The 17,003-nt window shown below is 40.6% G+C and overlaps 1 protein-coding gene across 2 annotated transcripts in view; it reads left to right on the top strand.

The window, feature by feature from the left end:
* Positions 1–17,003, top strand: part of LOC5572987 (pheromone-regulated protein PRM7) — a 303,931-nt gene that overhangs the window by 228,274 nt on the left and 58,654 nt on the right. For both annotated transcript variants that reach the window (XM_021853726.1, XM_021853727.1), the window contains one exon: positions 9,745–9,771. The gene's annotated coding sequence lies outside the window, so the exon portion shown is untranslated. The remainder of the gene's footprint in view (positions 1–9,744; positions 9,772–17,003) is intronic.

The raw sequence follows: 17,003 nt of genomic DNA, 5'->3' as shown, positions 1-17,003 counted from the left end.
TATATAACTCAGTATAATTAAATTAAATTGTAATTGAATCTTGCCTGAGATGATCTTTGTGCTCGTAGGTCCTAGGATCTAAAGAGACATTTACAATTTGACACCTTTAACAAAGAAGTTTCAACGTAAAAACAGTTGTAAAACCAAGTGATTATTTATTCACATTAACCCTTTAATTGAGTATTATTTTAAACATATAACGCATTAATCTTAGTAATAGAAGATTTCAACGATTTTCTATAAAATTTTTACTAATTTTATTCGGCATTCATTCTAATGTTTCCATATTATCCAATGTATGTAACTCACTAGTACTATACCAGGGAGGAAATTTTATATATTTGTTACATTTGGCTTGAATGTCCTCATTGTGATTTTTGAAAGTTGAATTTCTATCTAGTATGAGCCATAGATAAATATGTTATTTCATTTGACCAATTTTTTTGAACCCCTCTCATCGTGACCACATGTCTATTTGAAAATTCAAAATAAAGACCTTTGGTTTATGTGAGAATATTATGTGAAAATATTCCATAATATTGGGCACAGAATGCTGCCTTGAGAAACAGCTCTCAAAGACTCAAAGACTTCCTGAGACTTGGAGTTCTGATAATTAATCTGAAGTGTATGATTTGCTAGATAACATTGAATTATTCTAACATTTTAGGATAGAAAATAAGTCTTTTTTCTAATTTTGGAATCAAAACTTCATGTCAAACACTGTCGAATGCTTTATCTATGTCTAGAAGAGCAAGACGAGTTGAATAATCTTCAGATTTTTTGTAACGTATCAAATACGTTACACGTTAAAGTTGATGAGTGATCGAATGTACAGGTCGAAATCCGAAATGTTCATTGGAAAAAAATTGTTTCATTGAAGTGGACGGTCATTCTGTTTTGCTTTAGTCATTCTTCTGTTCTCTAAATGTGTAAAAGGACAAAGAGGGCCTCAATGTGAATGAATTGTAACAAAAACTTTGGATTATTACAAATACATCCCTGAGAGTTATAGTTTTTATTCTCAAATGGTCTCATTATTTTGTTCTTCACTGTATATAAATAACACATGGAAAAGTATTGAAAAGCAAACCAACAATATTGAATGTGTGACTCGAGTGCCAACTGGCGAAAATTCTAAATATATCAGCTCAGCTGCCGTCATGCAGGTTTCTTGAATGAAGTCGAACTAACTGTTGTCAAACCCACAGTATGGATCTTTCATTCATAAGCGTGACTGCCAAAGGAAGTGACTGAAACGTAGCAGAAATAAATCACCGCAATGAAAGCAATCTGGCACCGTTTCCTAGTCGTTTTGCGTACACGTGCTGGCAATCACCCAACGATCGTTTTAGCACCAAGATCTTGTGCACCTGATCTCAATGAACGTTGCAGATGCATATCCGGTACAGCATTGACGAAATTAGCTCCAAAATGTTATTGGCTGAACAGGCAATAATTCTATACTGGTTTATGGTGTAAGTATTGAAGAGCGTATTAAAATACGCAATATTGAGTAAGGAGACTCCCTTATTCTTGTGTCCACGGCTTCAAAGCAAGTCCATGCTGAAGATGTCTGGGTTTGATTCCCAGTCGGTCCAGGATCTTTTCGTAATGGAAATTTCCTTGACATTCCTGGGCATAGAGTATCATCGTAACTGCCATATGATGTACGAATCCGAAAATGGCAACTGGTGCTGATCTTGTCCAGTCTACCATCGAAGGTGATTGTGTTAGCGGTCAGTTACAAAAGCAGTTCACTGAAACGTTGACTTATTTCCAAAGTCGAATCTCGTGGCCGTATTAAGTGTGATTCACTATTGATGGGATTTGGACATATATTAAATGTAAAGTGACCACATATTTTAGACTTCAATGCGGGACACAAAAAATAAACTTTTAAAAATTAGTGTCAATAACATTGAACATTACTCATTTTCTTATTATTAATTTTTAAAATAAATAAAAAACTCAATGTTCAGGATTTTTTGCATTTTTAATGAAAATTTCACATTTATTTTTATAACCTGTTGATTGCTCGATATTGATTGTGAATTTCTTTCACTACTGGACTGCGAAGTGTGGCCTCATAAGTGCGAAAGTGTGAATAAAAGTGCGGGATTGCATCGAATCATGTTGGCACTTATTCTCTGATTTACAAAGAATAAGTCCCCCGAAGACACCAACCCGATAAGATGCCATTGCGCACTTTTATTGGCGTTTCCGCACTTGTAAAAACTTCTGCGATAGTGGTGAAAGAAATGCGAAATATATAAAGAATAACATGCGTGACATTGTTGATTCAGTGTTCTATATTAAAATGTTAACTAAATAAATGAAATGAATAAGGAATAACGAAACAAGTATAAATTGAGATCTGCATTATGTTTTATTTTCGAGCCAGAATTCTGAAGGGTTATCAACCAGTATGTTGTCAGCTTTTCAAACCAGTTTCAAAGACATTGAGGCAAAAATGTATGTTTTTTTTTCGAACTGGATCCTTTTAAGATTCTGGACTGAATATTCTAAAAGAAAGAATCTAAATCTATTTAGATTCGGTGAGTTAGTATGCTAAACAAAATCCTCAGAATCTAGAATTGATTATAGGAAAAATCTTTGCAGGAATTGAAAAAAATATCTTGAAAACAGAACAAACACAAATTATTGGAAGCTTCTGAACAGAATCAAGAGAAAGTTTTCAACAGTGCCAAGGGAAAATCCTGAATTAAATCATGAGCTGAAAATATGATAAATGTTGTTCCGTATCCTGTAAGTATTTTGATCAGCTTTGGCTAAAATATTGTGAAAATGTCTACCTATGAACACCTTCTGTGACTCTGGCTATAGCTAAATCTGAAGATTTCATAAATTCCGATCAGAAATCAAATATTTACAGCAATCTGTATGGATCCTGTATGAATCTGGATTAGAAGTTTGTTGGTTCATAGAGAAAACCGACTAGTATGTGAATTTTAATTTTCAATTTGCATATGAAAATAAATTGCATTTCATTGTTTAGATTCTACCCCATTACCCCGAATCCCATTACCCCGAATGCCATTAACCTGAACGCCATTACCCCGAATTCCAAAACCCCGAACGTCCCATCACCCAGAATGACATTACCCCGAATTCCAATATCGCGGGGAAATGTCATCAATATCATCATGTCATGATAATTGTAAATTCTGGGAAATTGCATTCGAGGTGATGGAATTCGGGGTAATGGTACATTCGGGGTAATGGAATTCGGGGTGATGGTAATCGGGGAAATGGCATTCGGGGTAATGGGGTAGAATCCATTGATACATCCAAAAAATTGTCTATGAACTTGTCACTTTTGGTTTAAAAAAATCGAATGAGAACTCAAGCTGAGCTTTCTGTACAACTTTTCACGTTAAGTATCCGTGTTGATGCATCATTCATCACTGTCACATAACATCAAAAGATGTCATAGAAACAAAAGTTAACTGTCTTCAAGGTCCCCACTTGAATGGCCGCCGCCTGACGATGGCGATATTACGAGTGTCATACTCTGACATCACATGTAATCACGCACACATTGTATACAAACTCTCAACAACATCGGTCACTCGCACCGTTGTCATCTGTTCGGTGTGTCATAATATAATTGCCACATTGCTCTAACCCGGAACCGCTTAAACATGAAGCGTCCCACGAGAAGATCACAAGAGAATTAATTCATTTAAAGCTCTGCTAATGGGAGCCATAGGCTTAAATTGAATTTAATACCGTCAGAAGATCATGCTTCTGGGATGCCCCATTGCCCTTTGCAAGTAATTCGATTCTGGAAGATACCCCTCGAGAAGGTAATACAATGGAGCCAAAGGAAGATACTCATGAGCAGAAGTTTTGTTGTAGTCAATAAAGAAACCATCGTTGAATAATGAAGAACGGCTCCAAACGTGGTGCGTCTATCCATGATACTTTTTCTTTGTTTGACTAGACTCACCCATGTCATAAATATTTTAATAAATTAAACGTATAACATAAATTTCGCAGACAGGTTGTATATCCATCCGAGTCTGTATTCAGGAATGATCAATCATGACTGGCAATATTTTTTTTTTCTTCTGACAGATTGATATAAACTCATTACGATCATTATTCACAGAACCGTAAAACTTCATATATGACAATTCTACTCAGATTGTAACACCTTGTGTTTAAGAGGAATGCATTCGTTGTCTTTTTCTGTTCCTGTTAGCTTTTTATTTGAGAAGAAATTTATTGAATACGCGTGTGTTGAATACTTGTATCATCTCATTATCGACGCGATATTTTCGCAGCGACAAAATAGGTGTGCCTGGGGTAAAATGCACTGTCAAGGCAAATTGCACCTTACCAATTTCTCTGGAAAAAGCAGATTAATTTGAAAAGCACGGTTTTGGTGTCACTTTCCTGATCATTTCTCTTGTTAATTATATAAAATAGGGTAATTGAAATTATTCACAACAGCAAAACATATAATTGAAGACTGGGTCTCATCAACAAGATGATTTATATTTTCCATAACCTTTTTTTTTTTCTTAAACTCCCGGTTGAGGCAACGTGCACTCGACTGGATAGGGCAGAATGATTCATTCCAAAATAAACTACAATCATAAAAGTAAGGTCATTTCAAGTCTTCATCAACTTTATTATGCTCTATTGTATCATCTTGTAAGCAAAAATCATCCAAAACTCATGCCCCGCATGACTAATAATTTACCCAGAACTAGTACCGAAAAGCTTAACATTACATATACTTTGCAATTGGATTAAATGGACAAATTGATGTGAAGTTTTGCGAAAAAGTTACACGTCTTCTCAGTGAGAATCGAACTCACGACTCCCTGATCTCTTGTTAGGGCGCGTTACCCCTACGCCATGAGAGGAATCATGGACGCAGAAGTTTAGCTTTTCGGTAGTTGTTAAACTCCCACTTGACTGGTTAGCCGTAAACCACGCTTCATAATTAAAAACAAGCCAGAACTAGTGCTTGAAAAAAGTTTATCTTTTGTACCTGTATCATATAGTCATATAGTTATACAGTTCTCATAAAAGCTGGCACATCACCATGCAGGGTGGACAAAAGCCAATAAGATCCATGTACTTTTACACTGCATAGAGTAAGGTGGGGCAAAAGTTCGACCTTAGTGGTATAATCAAAGTTTCCAAGAAAACAATAGCAGTTAAAACAAAACAAATACCATACAGTGAACCTTCAATATATTGGCTATAATTTTGCTGAACAAACTTGTGTTAAAATATTTACCCATTTTTAGTTATAACAGTTTCAAAATTGATTGTCTTATTCGAACTTTTTCCCCACCGGTGGGGCAAGAGTTCGAATCTAGTGTGGGGCAAAAGTTCGCTGACTAAAACATAAAATATCAATCCTTTTATGACAGGCACACTTCACACCAGCCGTAAACTTAAGTTTGACGAAAAATACACACTAAATTTTCATCAAAAAATTTCCCAAAACCGGGTTGATCAAAATATACTCAAAAATAGCAGTTTTTTGCAAAACTAAGTGGAAATGTAAAATTTTGGTGACAATTTTCACACGATCAGACAAATTTAATTAAATTTGAAGATAATATGTGGATTTTAGGCAATTTGCAAATTTTTCCGTGATTTTATGCATGGGTCGAACTTTTGCCCCGCTGATTCGAACTTTTGCCCCACTATGGGCCAAAAATTGTTTTCAAGCAATTATGCAAAAACTAATACACTTCAAAGCAACCTTATGATTGGCCTAAAAACGCCCTTAAATAAAATATTGGAAAAGGTTTTATCTTCAATTGGTTCCATGCAACGAAATTTTGACCAAAAATTACAATATTCACGTCGAAAAACAACAAATCGCCATAACTTTTCAAAATCTCAATCGATTTTTAAGATATTTGGAGTGAAAGTCTCTTACTTGAAAAGCATTCGAACCACCATGACATTTATAAGATTTGTTTTGAATTGAGCTAAAAATCTTAAAAAGAAACTCTTACCCCACTCGAACTTTTGCCCCACTTTACTCTACATGTCGTATGGTCTTCATTTCGGCACATCTTCCTTAACTGGTGCATTTAACTCCAGGTTCACTTACATGTTAGCCATGATATTGTCCCTATGCCACTGCATGTGCAGTTTTATAGACGTTTCTTCACATTCATGTGTATATCAGTATTTGAAAAGATCTACATATAAAACAAAGCTACTACAGCATCTAAAATAAATGAAACGATTTGATAAGATTTTATAAAGTAGGAACTATATACAGTGAGTGGTTTTTGATTCGAGTGGTGTCTAATGTGTCTTTCTCTTTTACGATTTTTGAACTCTCTGAACAGAATCTCCATAAAAAGAATCGAAAGTGCGTTTGAGTGTCCTTTGACAGATTTTCGATCACCACTCGCAGCATTCTTTAGCATCCATGCAAAGAATCTTTGTAAAATAATGCGAAAGAACATGAAAAAAACGTTTTAAATGAAAAAAAAAATAACTGGAACAATTCTGATTGAAATATTATCAGCTGAGTAACAATAATCATTTTAGCAGTATTACTTAGAAGAATAATTTATATTTCATTTCGTATTTTCGGCACTGTGTGGGATTCACTTGCGTGCCTATCCACTAAACACTAGTCCTCACTTTCGGCGGTAGCCTGGATCTATCGGATTCCACTATATGCGACTTCTTCTGGGGCGCAGTCTGGCAGTTCAGTGGTTTGCTCTTGCATGTTGAGCAGACTACCTATTTATCTTCCTCCGCTTCTCTGCCTCCTTCCGTCGTTCATCCTCTTCTTCCCTTACGCACTGATGGTGCCCCGACTACCGGCGGCTATCGCAGGGGAGATCTTCGTCAGGCTGACTCGATGCAAATACTGTTTGAAGCAACCGTGACCGGACAGGAACTGTGTCAGGTGAAAGTTCATTTCGCCATGCACTCTGCTTACCCAGGTCGACACATTCTGGATGACTCTCGGAGGCTTCCCATGATTGCTGCCACTTGACCAACGAACTCTCCAGGACCGTCCGGATTGTGTGTACCGTCGACTTTCCCTTCCGGAATCTGTTAACTGCCTTTTTGATAATCCGTTCTCGCTCTCCGTACATTTAGCCACTCTGTTTAGGATGACTCGTTCCAAGAGTTTGCCCAGTGGTTTTCCTGGTAGCAACACCAGGTTCTGAATCTTCCATATATCTGGGAAGTGACCTTCGTCTTCGGCGTTTGCTTCTTCCTTCGACATAAGGTGTGGATGACCACGGTGTCAGATCATGCGTTGGGAAGAAACCCTCGCCAAAAACCATCAGCTTTTCAGCACACGTATCAACCGGCATTGATGGACTTTCGCCATGACCACTCGATAAACGTCCCCCCAGGGGTTGGTGCGAGCTGCTCGGAACAGCTCATTATGGCACTCAAACTTGCTCAGCGTTACCTCGCGTTTAAAAGCAGCTTTGGCTGCTTGGAATACGACCTTTCGCTTCTCATTGGCTTCTACGTTCGTTGCTTTTTAGTAACGCCTCCTGGCTTTGAGACAAGTAGCGCGGAGGGCGTTGAGTACCTCATTCCACCAGTACGCGGGACGTCGATCGTTACCATCGCTGTTGCCAGCCCTACGCATCCAACCGTTCAGGGCATCGCTGTCGTTGCGAAGTGCCTCAACGAAGCGATCTCCGTGCAAAGCCTCCGTCTTCCACTGCCGGTCGCCAATTGTGTTCCTCTGCACTGCAGTGTTCCGCTGGCCAATTCTGTAGCGTATCGCCTGGAGCGCTTATCCTCTAGTTCATGTTGCCCTCCAGTAATGGGCTACAAAATGTTAAGTCGATGATCGACTCCCGTCTATCTTTCCGAATGGTCGCTTCGTTGGACAATCGTAAGTCTAGCTTTGCTAGAGCCTCCAGTAGGTTGTAACCTCTGGCATTGGTTACCCTGCTACCCCACTCCATGGCCCATGCATTAAAGTGATCTTCAATCAGCACTGGTTTTCGACCAACTAGCTCGTCGGTCAACTCCTCCAACATCGGACTAAATTCTCCGAGCATCCTTCTTGAAGGCCCGTAGCAGCTGCAAAAGTAAATTCCGTTGATTTTCGCGATCACGAAACCCGCGAGCTGGCAATTACTTCATATCGCCGCTGCGCCTATGCTATCCGCCACCCAATTGGCGTTATTGAGTGGTACTCAATACGGTTCAGCTTTTATCGACTGCCACAACAGTTGCTGTGCGGTGTCGCAGTGACTCAGGTTGATCTGTGTTACCTCCGTTACTGTTGGTCTGCGATCGCACGGCAATGGAAGTTGTCCGTCGAATGGGTGACGTGCCTCAGTGGCTGGTCGATATGCAGCCAATTCACGTTTTGCCTTTCTCCACCAGTTTGTTCGCCGTGTCAACTGGTAGTCGAATCGTCGCTGGTAGTGTGCCGTCGTACGACTCACTCACCTCGCCCACGATTGTTATCTCGTCCCGATATCTGCACTCAACAACTACTTCGTAAATGAGTAAATGCCTACTGAGAGGCACGTCCGCCTCATTCGCCAAATACATCGCGACTAGCTCCTGATAGGCCGAGCTCTTGATCGCTGGTTAGCCCTTCAGCTCAAACAGCATCTCCCCTTTCTGGGTGCGTCGCGTTCTAACCACGTTTTCTCCGAGGTCCTTCAGGTTCAGGTCGTCCTTAACTTTTCGAAAGATATCTGCGTACGTTTTTTGATCATTTGCTTTACCAAGCATGGCATCTCCTTTCGGCCACTCACGCTGCGGTCGTCTCTATGCATTCTTCTTCTCGTACTTTTTTTCTTCACCTTCTTTTTATGTTTCTTTTTTTATCTTTGGTGTTGACAACGGATTGCCATCTGTCATCGTGCCTGTCCTTTTCCGGCACACCTTTTCCTTGCTCGTTGCGCTGTACATATCTGTGATTACCTCAACTATGGGTCATTCTAAAAACAATAATGTAAATAATCTTATTGCATGTGTATTAAATTCAAAATATTGATTGAAATTGGCTCACTTAGTTTTTCTATGGGAGTATGAAATTTCCCATAATCTACATTGATATACTAATTTAATTTGTACAGCATTGTAACTACCGAAAATTTAAATCATTGTGGCATTAGAATCCTATTTCTTTACTCTGATGATCATTTGCAAAATTTATGCGGAAAAATCTGAAAACTTCTTAATATTAATGAAATTATCATTCACATTTGAGGTCACCAGCGTCGCATGAAAATCTTTTTTTATATGTCTCTACTATTTTTCGACCAAATTCAATATCCTATAAAAAATGCTATTTCAAAAGCAAATTAATAAGGCGAATATTATGTTGTATAAGATTTAACAGGAATTTCGTTCTCTAAGAAAGTTTATGCGACATTTTTTTTTCGCACGATAGGCTATTCGCGATTTTCTAAAAAGTCAATCGAAATATATTTGATTTTCAAACTAGGTAAAACTGATCCTATTTCACCCAGATCTAATGATTTTAATATATTTAGTCTGATAATAAAAGTAAGGCTGTGCATTACTGAGTCTGGAAGATATCGAAATTTTGGTTAGATATGCAAAATGATTCAAATAATATGTTAGTACATTTATCTCACAGAAAATTCTAAAATGATTCACTATATAACAAATTATTGTAAACAATAATCAAGAGTCAAGACTAATTATCGCCACAAGAACAAAACTTAACCTAAGCTAATTGATTAACTAATATTTCTCTTATTATCATTTCAGACTTGCGAGTGGCAGTAAACATGAAAGGTACGTAACATCAAATAAAACCGCAATAAACATTTTAACAGAAGAAAAAATACAATACGTTAGCTACCCGGAAGGGTTTCCAGCAATCCTTTTAACATTTTTTTATTATTTTTTCCCTTTTCATCTCTTTATACTTTGCATTTTTTTTGACTATTTTTTCTTATTTCATAATTTTAAATTTTATTTATTTTTTATTTCCGATAGTTTGCTCGCCATGATATAATTAATAAAATAAAACAGCATTCTGCAAATTTATCTTGTTTTATTCTTTAACAACTCATGAAAAATCCAACAAGCCGCATACACAAACAATGTTGTTAAACCCATATAAAATCATATTTACCACAAATAAAACAACCCGTTGAAAATTTTTTACAACGGCGTAACTGCTTTGATGAAAAAACACCGCTATAAGTCGCTTTGATTCCTCATACATCCAGCATCACCATCGAAAAAACTAATGTGTTTTCTTTCTAATAGTTCCAGTGGAGTACAGTGACAAAGAATGCTGCCATTGTAAAAATCAGTAAAGCATTTCTGGAATGTTGCTATCAAGCAGGTATTAACTTTAGAATCGAAAAGAGTTACTCAACAAATGAAAAGAAGTAACACTAGATTACTTAGCCGGAACACTCCGACGATATTCAGATTTCCCTGATAGTTTTTTAACTTGATATATTATTTTTGCAGGCGCGGTAAATGGCTGGGCATGGCGTACCATTGGTACCTCGCGTACCTGCAGGAATAAAATCGACCCCTTTGTGCGGTCCTTAGCCTCCTGCCCAGCAACTCCTATCCCTACCTCCTCGTGGTACTGGCCGGGGTACGAGTAACCTTGGGGAAGATCGGGTAACCAACCCCCGGTGGGAACTTTGGTCGTATGCTGACAGGGAAGGGGGGGTTTGCTTTTGCAAACCTGGAGCGTCTGTACTCCACGTTAGGAGCGGCTCACAACAGCGTCTGTTCCCCATGTCAGGGGCAGCTGATCATCGTCCGAGTGCCAGAGAAGGACTCTAAGCTAAACTGCGCACTATGGCCCTCCGAACATTTAGGGGAAATGGTCCTCCGGAAATCTAGGGGGTTGGTGTCAGGCCCTGCAACCCAACCGTCCGTAAAAACACATCAGCACAGGAACGTCAACGAGAGAATACGGATCGGAACAATCGGCAAAGACCACAGCGACGAAAATGGACTAGCGATTGGAAACTCGGTACGTGGAACTGCAAATCTCTCAACTTCATTCGAAGTACTCGCATACTCTCCGATGTACTGAAGACCCGCGGTTTCGACATCGTAGCGCTGCAGGAGGTGTGCTGGACAGGAGCATTGGTGCGAACGTTTAGAGGTAATCATACCATCTACCAGAGCTGCGGCAACACACGCGAGCTGGGAACAGCATTCATAGTGATGGGTGATATGCAAAGGCGCGTGATCGGGTGGTGGCCGATCAATGAACGAATGTGCAAGTTAAGAATCAAAGGCTAATTCTTTAACTTCAGCATAATCAACGTGCATAGCCCACACTCCGGAAGCACTGATGATGACAAGGACGCATTTTACGCGCAGCTCGAACGCGAGTACGACCGCTGCCCAAGCCACGACGTCAAGATCATCATAGGAGATTTGAACGCTCAGGTTGGCCAGGAGGAGGAGTTCAGATCGACGATTGGAAAGTTCAGCGCCCACCGGCTCACGAACGAGTACGACTTACGACTGATAGATTTTGCCGCCTCCAAGAACATGGCCATTCGTAGCACCTATTTCCAGCACAGCCTCCCGTATCGGTACACCTGGAGATCACCTCAGCAGACAGAATCGCAAATCGACCACGTTTTGATCGATGGACGGCACTTCTCCGACATAACCGACGTCAGAACCTATCGTGGCGCCAACATTGACTCCGACCACTACCTGGTGATGGTGAAACTGCGCCCAAAACTATCCGTCATCAACAATGTACGGTACCGACGCCCGCCCGGGTACAATCTCGAGCGGCTGAAACAACCGGATGTCGCCAATGCGTACGCGCAGCATCTTGAGGCAGCGTTGCCGGATAAGGGCGAGCTCGATAGGGCCCCTCTTGAGGACTGCTGCAGAACAGTCAAAGCAGCCATTAACGACGCTGCCGAAAGCGTTGTCGGATATGTGGAACGGAGCTCAAGAAACGATTGGTTCGACGAGGAGTGCCAGGAGGTTTAAGAGGAGAAGAATGCAGCGCGGGCTGCAATGCTGCAGCATGGTACGCGGCAAAACGTGGAACGATACAGACTGAAGCGGAAACAGCAAACCCGCCTATTCCGGGACAAAAAGCGCCACCTGGAAGAGGTGGAATGCCAAGAGATGGAGTTGCTGTACCGTTCTCAAGAAACGCGGAAGTTCTATCAGAAGCTCAACACATCCCGCAAAGGCTTCGTGCCGCGAGCTGAGATGTGCCGGGATAAGGATGGGAGCATCTTGACGGACGGACGCGAGGTGATCGAAAGGTGGAAGCAGCACTACGATGAACACCTGAATGGCGCAGAGAACACAGGCACAGAAGGTCAGGACAGCGAAGGCGATGGCTACGTCTGCACAGCGGACAGCGGAAATCAACCAGCTCCCACGATGGGGGAAGCTAAGGATGCCATTCAACAGCTCAAGAACAACAAAGCCGCTGGCAAGGATGGTATCGTAGCCGAACTCATCAAGATGGGCCTGGACAGGTTGGCCGCTTGTCTGCATCGGCGGATAGTCAGAATCTGGGAAACGGAACAGCTACCGGAGGAGTGGAAGCAAGGCGTTATATGCCCTATCTACAAAAAGGGCGACAAACTGGAATGTGAAAATTATCGTGCAATCACCATCCTAAACGCCGCCTACAAAGTGCTATCCGAGAGTCTCTTCCGTCGTCTATCACCTATAGCAAACGAGTTCGTGGGAAGTTATCAAGCAGGTTTAATCGACGGCCGCTCGACAACGGACCGGATCTTTTCCGTGCGGCAAATCCTCCAGAAATGCCGTGAGTACCAGGTCCCTACGCACCATTTGTTCATCGATTTCAAGGCGGCATACGATAGTATCGACCGCGTAGAGGTATGGAAAATCATGGACGAGAACAGCTTTCCCGGGAAGCTCACAAGATTGATTAGAGCAACGATGGACGGTGTGCAAAACTGCGTGAAGATCTCGGGCGAACACTCCAGTTTGTTCGAGTCTCGGCGGGGACTACGACAGGGCGACGGACTTTCGTGCCTTTTGTTCAATATTGCGCTTGAAGGTGTCATGCGGAGAGCCGGACTTAACAGTCGAGGCACGATTTTCACGAGATCCGGACAATTTGTTTGCTTCGCGGACGACATGGATATTATTGGAAGAAAATTTGAAACGGTGGCAGATTTGTTCATCCGCCTGAAACACGAAGCAACAAGAGTCGGGCTAATGGTGAATGCGTCGAAAACAAAGTACATGCTGGTTGGCGGAACTGAGCGCGACAGGGCCCGCCTAGGAAGCAGTGTTACGATAGACGGGGATACCTTCGAGGTGGTGGACGAGTTCGTCTACCTCGGATCCTTGTTGACGGCTGACAACAATGTTAGTCGGGAAATACGAAGGCGCATCATCAGCGGAAGTTGCGCCTACTATGGGCTCCACAAGAAACTGCGTTCAAGAAAGATTTACCCCCGCACCAAATGCACGATGTACGAAACGCTCATAAGACCGGTAGTCCTCTATGGGCATGAGGCGTGGACTATGCTCGAGGAGGACTTGCAAGCTCTTGGGGTTTTCGAACGCCGAGTGCTAAGGACGATCTTCGGCGGCGTGCAGGAGAACGGCGTGTGGCGGCGAAGGATGAACCACGAGCTCGCTCAACTCTACGGCGAACCCAGTATCGTGAAGGTAGCTAAAGCTGGAAGGATACGCTGGGCAGGGCATGTTGCAAGAATGCCGGACAACAACCCTGTAAAGATGGTGTTCGCCACGAATCCGGTCGGAACAAGAAGGCGTGGGGCGCAGCGAGCTAGGTGGATTGATCAGGTACACCAGGACCTGGAGAGTGTGGGTCACAGTCGAGGATGGAGAGAAGCGGCCATGAACCGAGGGAATTGGCGAAATATTGTTGGCGAGGCTTTATCAAGATAATTGATGTAAAGCCAAATAAGTAAGTAAGTATATTATTTTTGCAATTCCGCATCATATTAGCCTACATTTGATGAGTAGTTTGAACAACATAACGGCCTACTTCCCTAATATGGCACAAAGCTATTTCGAACTGCAAGAAAACTCCAGCTTGCCAACGACAATCAAGGCAGACTTGATGAAAATCGCTAGTTTTCATTTGTTGTATTCCTTCGATCGTTCTGGAAAAACATGGAAAAAGGGCCAAAGTTTTCTATGCATTTCATTTTCATTTTTATTGGAAAAAGTAAAAGTATGCGTTTCAAATACTTTATATTCAATCAGAATAAAAGTTGCTATTGTTACATTACTTTTGAATAAGCATGAATAGCTTTTCAATAGATTTTTTGTCACATTTGTTAAAATGCAGAAATATGTTTTAATCAGTTACGCGCTTTTATCATGTTTGTCTGGGCTCACAGTGACAGTCCGTGACAGCAGAATCTCGGCTCACCTTGACGTACATAAATTTCGTACCGGTTTCTCCCTCCCAGTTCATACGCAATTCACGGTGTCTCTTCATACGCAATTCATAAAATTGCTCTGTGGTTCTCAATGACTACAAGCTTACGATTTTTTATTCATTTGGTGATCCGTATCCGTTGATGAGCCATACGGATGCGGAATCGGCTCGTCCAGTGAACGTAGAGGCGGTAGGTGAGCCAGATCAAAACTGTTCCTACACAGTTTATGTAGGAAGCTTGACCCATTATAAATAACTGTACCTACAACACAAACGAAAACTGCAAGCGGCGTTTTACCTGTCCCTTTCATGAATTAAGAATCAAGATCCATTTGAGTTTGGATGAAGCGAAAAAAATTGTGACATTTACGTTTATGGTCATATTATATTGCATCACAGCCTACCTGATTGAAAATACCGAGCGCTTCTACGCATGGCTGTTCATGTGAATTTTCTTTTCAATTTTGATTGTGCTCCTGGAAATAATCCAACTGAAACTGCATTTTTCGTAATAGCAAAAAATGTTGTATGCAACTCGTTGCAAAACTCGATTTTTTCAGCACTCGTCGTATTTCTCCAACTCGGCAAGCGGATACATGTACGACTCGTGCTGAAAAAATCATCATTTTGCAACTTGTTGCATAAATAACTATTACTATTACAACTTCCTTGACTTCCCTGGGCATAGAGTACAATCGTACCTGCCACACGATATACACATGCAAAAATGGTCAATAGGCAAAGAAAACTCTCAGTTAATAACTGTGGAAGTGCTCATTAAAACACTTATCTGAGAAGCAGGCTTTGTCCCAGTTGGGACGTAACGCCAGAAAGAAGAAGAATGAGATGACGTAAGTAAGACATAGGCATATATAACCATGCATGCACGCACAATCATACACACTAACACACTTTACACTAAACATAAATCAAAATCATCGTTGCGTCTAAAACTTTGGTTATAATAAAACTACAGGCCTTTGAAGACTTGTCTGATGTTATAAAGCTTGGCAGCTGATAGTGAAAACATTTTTATCTTACTTTTTTTTCTGAGTCAAGTTAATAGTTCACAATGAAGTTGGAACCTGAAGGCTACCCAAATATATATCTGACAATATTAAAATTTCATTGATGCCAAACAAAAGTTTGTCCTTATGCCGCAAAAAATTTAAAGGAAGATGATGAAGATAGTTAGTGTCTTCGTGAAAAAACAATAATTTTGTGATTGTCGACAACTTTCTTACACAAAAATGTGATGCAGTTTAAAAAAGGCAAGAATAGTCTTCAGTAACAGCGTGGTACACTAGAAAGAACGATAAGCAATCAAAAGAAGGTGATATATGGCCAGTCTCAACTATGCACAAATTGCCAAAGATGACGTGGTCGATGTAACTCTGAAGATCCGCCACTTCGTTTACCATAATAAAATGTATGAAGTTGCCACATTTCTGAGTACCAAACACTTTTCGGGGAAATGGGCTATTCGGGGAACTGGCCTTCGGAAATCTGGCATTTGGGCATTCGCGGAAAAGTAGCATAACCGTTGGGCGGTTGCATTACGTTGATCGACTTTGTTGAAGACACCAACTTTACATCTAATCGCTTGACTGAAATATAAACAAATAAATTTGTTGCCCACTAGCGCCATCTTGGAAATGTTGTATGCGATTAGGTCTCATTAAGTTGTACAACTTTGTCGAAGACACCAATGTTGTATCTCATAACTGGATAAAATGTTTGCCCACTAGCGCCATCTTGTGAGTGTTTTCCGAACACATTAGGCTTTAGGCCAGAGGTTCCCAAAACTTTTCGAGCTCATGGCGCCCTTAACAACTTTCTTAGAATGACGTGGCGCATCCTTTTCTAGATACAACATAAAAGGTTCCAAGTTACCTTTGAATGAAATCCCAAATTAATTTAATTTTCAATGTCAAACCAGAGATGTTCAAATTTATTTGCACACTTAGAAATAATGTATTGTAAATAAATTTTAAACTCAGTAATTCGTTGCAATCTATACACAAACCGCCAAAGTCCTAAATAGTGAATAATTGATAATCTCCTTATAAAAAAAAATATCCTAAACACAAAAAAAATCTTCGAGATTTTCATGTTTACCGTTTATTGCTTGGTTATACAACTTTTTAATATGAACATGAGGTTCATTTCTTTTTTCAGCATTAATTGCGCAAAAAAAAAAATTTTCAACCTTCAGAGACAATAGAAAAATTTCAGTATTCTTAAAAATATTTGAAATAATATAATAATAAAAAATGAAAACAACTAGCTTCTGAAAAATGTTAAATGTCGGTATTTAAAAAAGACACTGACACGTTAATGCTTCCAGTGGGCATTTATGCCCTTTGAAGGAAGCACCACACTAGACAACGGACTAGCATGCAACGCCCAGCGGCACAGTCGGAAAACATTCCTCACGAAAAGTTTACCGGCCTGAGGCGGGAATCGAACCCACACTCCCTAGCACGATGCGGCTAAATGCCTGGTGACACTAACCGCACGGCTACGAAGCCCATTTGGTATTTGGTGATAATGGTGAATTTTTCATAAATGGTTGTTCTTGAAACGTTGTTCAAAATTTCTTAACTATTTTGAA

The sequence above is a fragment of the Aedes aegypti genome, chromosome 3 (assembly GCF_002204515.2).
Source record: "Aedes aegypti strain LVP_AGWG chromosome 3, AaegL5.0 Primary Assembly, whole genome shotgun sequence".
In the NCBI taxonomy this organism is placed as follows: Eukaryota; Metazoa; Arthropoda; class Insecta; order Diptera; family Culicidae; genus Aedes; species Aedes aegypti.
This window is presented reverse-complemented; position numbering and strand designations above follow the sequence as displayed.